The following is a 5,832-nucleotide window of genomic DNA, read 5'->3' on the forward strand; positions in this document are numbered from 1 at the left end:
ATTTTTAAAAGGGAATGTGCAAAAAACGCAGGGTGAAAAGTCGTCGTGTAAATTGGCTCAAAATAATATTCATGCATGAACACAGACGTTGGTGCTGTCAGACGATTAAAGTAATATCAAAAGAAAATCGCGCGTTTATGTATTCCAAATTCTAATTTTTGATTAAAAGATTGTCTTATATAAAAATAAATAAAATAAAAGCGTTTTAATATACCACGTTTCTATAAATGAAGTAAAATTTAGAAAATAATATTTCGCAGCCCCATAGAATTTGTTTTGATAACTTTTAATTTTAAAACCAAAAAGGTAATTATTAACATATTATGTTACCAGGCTAGTCTGATCTATGTTTTTAGTGCGAATAAAACTACATTATTCCACTTTCTGGCCCAACGTTTCGCTAAAACATTTTTAGCATCTTCAGGGGCAATCCAGCTTTACGTGGGGCGCTGTAGAAATTTTAGGTTTATGATATGCATTTTGACTATTGAATGAAAGAATTATTGTCATTGTGTATTGCATGCGCTCCACGTTTTTCATTTTCAATCTCATAAATTGTTTATAATTACTTTTTCTAAAATTTTAAAATTAAAAGTTATCAAAACAAATTCCATGGGATCAAATGATTAATCACAAGCCAAAAAAAATTATAACAATTAATTGCAATTTTTCGAAAATAATCGATTACCTCATAGAAGTTTTATATGCACCCTACTAAGCTGGCATTTCAGGGTACTATTTTATATATATATATAAGGAAAATTTGAAAGTTAGGGGGGGAGGCTCGAGCACCCCCCTGCCCCTACCTGACTACGCCCATATCTGCATACATACATATCACAGCGCACGGCAGTGAGCGCGAGTGACGAAAGCAGCCACAGTAGCATGCTGAAATGACTCGCTTATATATATACACGAAATTTGGAAGTTTTTATCCAGACGTCCAATCGACATGTTTGAGATATCGTTGGAAAGGTTTTGCAGAGTGTGTCCAGAAAATGTATTCAAGCTTCGTAAACGATGAACCGGGTTCTTAAAAATTAGGCTAAAGTGTTGCGAAACAAAAAACGTTTTTTTGCTTTTGCCGGTTTAAGGGGGCATGTAGGTGTCACCCAACATATTTAGTGTTATTCTATAGGCCAATACCTTTCAAACAAGGATGCATCTTAACGTTAAGTTTCACGTTAATCAAAAAATTTCAATCGTTTCGGTTGAAACATTTGGGAACATCATTGTTAAAGCAGTTATCAAAATAAATTTCATTACGTTTTTAACCGAAACGAAAAGTTGTTGTTGAAAAGAAGTCAGAATTTTTGCCGTTTTGAAACAATTGTATCATTTTTGATACTTTTTTTTCTAAATTGTATGATTTGATACTTTGGTACTTTTTTGTTGACAAATGTCCCATTTTGATAATTTTGGCAGGCAGAAATGAATTTTATAAAACCATGAATAACACTAGTTTAAAGGCAAATAATATTTTTCTTGTTACTTAAAGTCTTAAAATTTATATATAGATATTTATAAGCTTGATTTGGTAACCCTTATAAGGGAAATACAACCCGGAATTTCTTTGCGCACTCCGCTATTATAGCGCCCCCAAACCACACAAACAAAACATTGCGCAATATTGGCCTTGCGTCGGTCGTTTTTGTGGTGTATGGGGTTGTTTGTACTAAATTGCACAGTTAGTGCGCTAAAATCAATCAATATCATTTCGATATTTTGCTCATGCTTGTGTTATTGTACAATAATTTGTGCTGCGTATGACGACAACTGCGCAATTTTTAGTCTAGTTTTGATTTTTGTGTCCAGATCGTACTGTAAAATACATATGGATAAAAGCGCAGAATATAATAAAAATTTTTTAATATTCTTTTTTTTGCGTTTTAAAGCTGAAACTATCAATATATACAATGCGCATTCTTGCACATATTTACTTGATATATTAGATTGTTTTTCGTTATGCAAATAAGCATACAGATTCTCTTGTTTTGTTAAAGCAAGTAATTTAAATTTTTTTTGTGACTATGGATTTAATAATAAAATTTTACTTATTTGTTTTCCAAATAACAGTTTGCTTGCTTTTGATACTTTTTGATCCCTTTTCTGCTCGGCAACTGATACTCTTTTTCTCCAGCTCGCGGCACCGCTGGCAGTCAGCTGTCAGCTCAAAATACATAAACAAGACAAGTAAATACGATTGCAGGAAGTTTAAGCAAAAACCGTCGAATTGTCAGTTAAGCTTGGCAAAATATCATCAAAAAGATTATATCGCATTTTTTAAGGTATTTCTGCATTTGTATTAATCAATAAGTAATGGATTTCATCAGTTTTCTTTCCAGCCACAGACATTACTTAGTACAAATTGTTGAGAGATGGCTGAGTTAGTTTTGGAGCGTACTTGCAGACTCGGTAAGCGCAATTAAATCAATAATGCAGGTACCGGAGTCGCCTTTGGTGGAGCAAATCAAATGTATTTAAGAACTACCTCATATACAGTTGTGTTCTTAAGTGTTTACAAGCGCCCTGCAAACCATTTTTACAGAGTATTCTGAATTGTAGAGAAATTTTAAAGAATTCGTAAAGATCTCCTCCGATTTTTTTCCGAGTTTTCTAAAATGTAATAAACTGTGCACACTCCGATTGTTTTACGAAATTGCGGAAGAAAATCGTAAAGATTCTATTATTTTCTTTCCGATTTTTTGCGGAATTTTCTAAGATGAAATGTACTCTGCACACTTCGATTCTTTTAGGAAATTTCGAAAGAAAATCATTAAAGTAATTATAATAATGTCACAATCGACATTGAAAATATAAAAAAATTCTGACGCACCAAAAAAAATATATATATATATATCTTTTTGTGATTTTGTGCTAGTTATAAACGCGTTTATTTATAAGAACCGAAAATTAAAAAAATAAGAATAAGCCAAAAAGGGAAGTTTAATATTGCGATTATTGAGGAATTGATAACCTTCTCATTTTTTTTGAAGTCGGTTAAAAATTAAGTTTACGTGTCTTGGCCTGTTTTTGCGTAATTTTAGCGTACCTACAGCGTAATATGTATGCAGCTAAATAAGATTACTTTTTTCACAGATTCCTGTTTGTCTGCAGTTGGGAGTGCTAAGCTGGACAACACTGAAGCTATCATTAAAAGATTTTTCAACTCTGCAAAGGACTTAAATACTTACCTTTTGAAAGCTTAAAATTTATATTTATCACTTTATTGTACATTTACTTACCTTAAACCTTGAAAACTATTGTGAATTATTTTGTAGCTGCCTCATAGGCAAACGAGCATTTTGTAATTATTTGGTCGCTATCCTCGCAAACAGCCGGATAGTAATTGAAATCCCGCTCTCATACAATTCATATAGTATATAAACCGAATAAACTTTAGCGATTAATTTCCGAAAATTTCCGTGTTTAATTTCTTTCAGAAGGTTGGCAAAATATTCTTTAAGAAATCTATTCTAACTTTTCTTCAGAATGCTGAAAAAATATTCTTAGAGAGATCTTTTAGAATTTTCCTTTAGAAATTTAACCAAATATATTTAAAGAAATCCTTTCGAATTTTCATTCAGAAATTTAACAAAATATTCCTAAAGAAATCTTTTAGAATTTAAGTTAAAAAATCCTATAGATATTTCTTTACGAGTTCGTGTGAACCCCTTCATACGATTTTCTTTGAAAATTCGTAAAGAAATCATTACAGAATTCGAAACACATTTCCGAGTTTCTTTAAAATTTCGTTAATATTTCGGGAACTTTGGTTTGCAGGGCGAGTGTTCATGAATTAATCGTACCATGCAACTTACATACAGTCACTCAGAAGTATTTGTAATTTAGTTTTTTGTCGAGGGTGTTAAAACTTGCTCTTTACTATACTGAAATTGAACGGGATACAAAACTGGATACTGAAAATTCTACTTAAAAAGTGGAAATTTTGATGAAAATTTTTTAAAGTTTGATTAATTTTTATGAATTTTGTACAAAGTTTTCAAGAATTATATATCGATGGCTGAGTGGAAGATCGACCTATCCCGGCAGCCAGTTCGAAAACGTTCTATCTCAAAAAACTTTTCAAGAACGCCCTATTTCAGAATTCGATTGAAAAACACCCTATCTCAAAATTCGNGAAAAAGATTTATGATGGAAAGCATTTTGAATATTGTGAAAAACTAAACTACGAATACCTCTGTGAGTGACTGTATGTATATACGCAGTGTGAGTTTATTTGTTATTTAACCTTAATAGTAAAATAGTTTCGCCAAATCATCACTTAAATTTGACCTGTAGTCGTTTACAATGTATTTAAGTGTAGAAAATGCACGCTCTGCACTCACTTGCGTGGCCGGAGTTGCATGGATAATTTCGGAAAGCTGTAGCCCGTTTCTGTAACTTTTCTCTACCGATTATTTCTCTACTGGTAGAGAAAATACGTCACTCTCACCTAGTAATTAGCAGTAGAGAACAGGGCGGCGAATTCATATCTCAATTCGCCTTGGTAGAGAATTGTTACAGAAACGAGCTACTGATATACATAAGTTTTTGTGTGTATATTTCTTTCGTTCCCAAAAGGCAGCTAAATTTTCTTTTGTGTCTGTTGATTCATTGAATGATTCAATAGCTGAATATCCTTCTAAAATGCATGAATCGTTGGATGTAGTTGAACTTATTTGGTTTAGAAGTACTCGAAACAAATCTGTATCCTCACCCTCACTATTGTTCTCGCTTTCTATTCTAACACTGATGTCTTGTCCAAGCTGTAAAAGTTTATGCATTTTTTTAAATTTTGAGGTATTTACAAACATTACTATGGCTAATACCTGTGTAGACAGAGCACTAACTTTCAAATGTAATGCTTTCAGGTGTTCGATGGCTACTAGTCTCATATGCGAGAATTCTGAACTCTGCAACAAACGGTGTAGCCTAGGGTCTAGATAAATAGCTGCAGCCACTGTTGGATTACTAAGTAAATTTTTCTTTTGTGTCTGTTGATTCATTGAATGATTCAATAGCTGAATATCCTTCTAAAATGCATGAATCGTTGGATGTAGTTGAACTTATTTGGTTTAGAAGTTCTCCAAACAAATCTGTATCCTCACTATTGCCCTCGCTTTCTACTCTAACACTGATGTATTGTCCAAGCTGTAAAAGTTTATGAATTTTTTTAAATTTTGAGGTATCTACAAACATTACTATGGCTAATACCTGTGTAGACAGAGCACTAACTTTGAAATGTAATGCTTTCAGGTGTTCGATGGCTACTAGTCTCATATGCGAGAATTCTGAACTTTGTAACAAACGATGTAGCCTAGGGTCTAGGTAAATAGCTGCAGCCACTGTTGGATTACTAAGTAAATTTTTCTTTTGTGTCTGTTGATTCATTGAATGATTCAATAGCTGAATATCCTTCTAAAATGCATGAATCGTTGGATGTAGTTGATCTTATTTGGTTTATAAGTTCTCCAAACAAATCTGTATCCTCACTATTGTCCTCGCTTTCTATTCTAACGCTGATGTCTTTTCCAAGCTGTAAAAGTTTATGCATTTTTTTTTAATTTTGAGGTATTTACAAACATTACTATGGCTAATACCTGTGCAGACAGAGCACTAACTTTCAAATGTAATGCTTTCAGGTGTTCGATGGCTACTAGTCTCATATGCGAGAATTCTGAACTTTGCAACAAACGATGTAGCCTAGGGTCTAGGTAAATAGCTGCAGGCACTGTTGGATTACTAAGTAAATTTTTTTTTCGTTCGTTTATTGAATTGAACAACAGTTTAGAAATTGGGTTGGAGTGTTCGGAGCCTTTTTTTACCGTT

General features: G+C 32.8%; 1 long non-coding RNA gene across 1 annotated transcript; it reads left to right on the forward strand.

The window, feature by feature from the left end:
- The first annotated feature begins 2,110 nt into the window (after positions 1-2,110).
- Positions 2,111-3,419, forward strand: LOC108364017 (uncharacterized). The gene is made up of 3 exons (XR_001847687.1): positions 2,111-2,288; positions 2,346-2,415; positions 3,100-3,419. It is a non-coding gene; the product is annotated as an uncharacterized LOC108364017 (long non-coding RNA).
- Positions 3,420-5,832: the final 2,413 nt, after the last annotated feature.

Source organism: Rhagoletis zephyria, unplaced genomic scaffold (genome assembly GCF_001687245.7).
Source record: "Rhagoletis zephyria isolate East Lansing unplaced genomic scaffold, Rhagoletis_zephyria_1.1 Rzeph_scaffold_01438, whole genome shotgun sequence".
NCBI lineage: Eukaryota > Metazoa > Arthropoda > Insecta > Diptera > Tephritidae > Rhagoletis > Rhagoletis zephyria.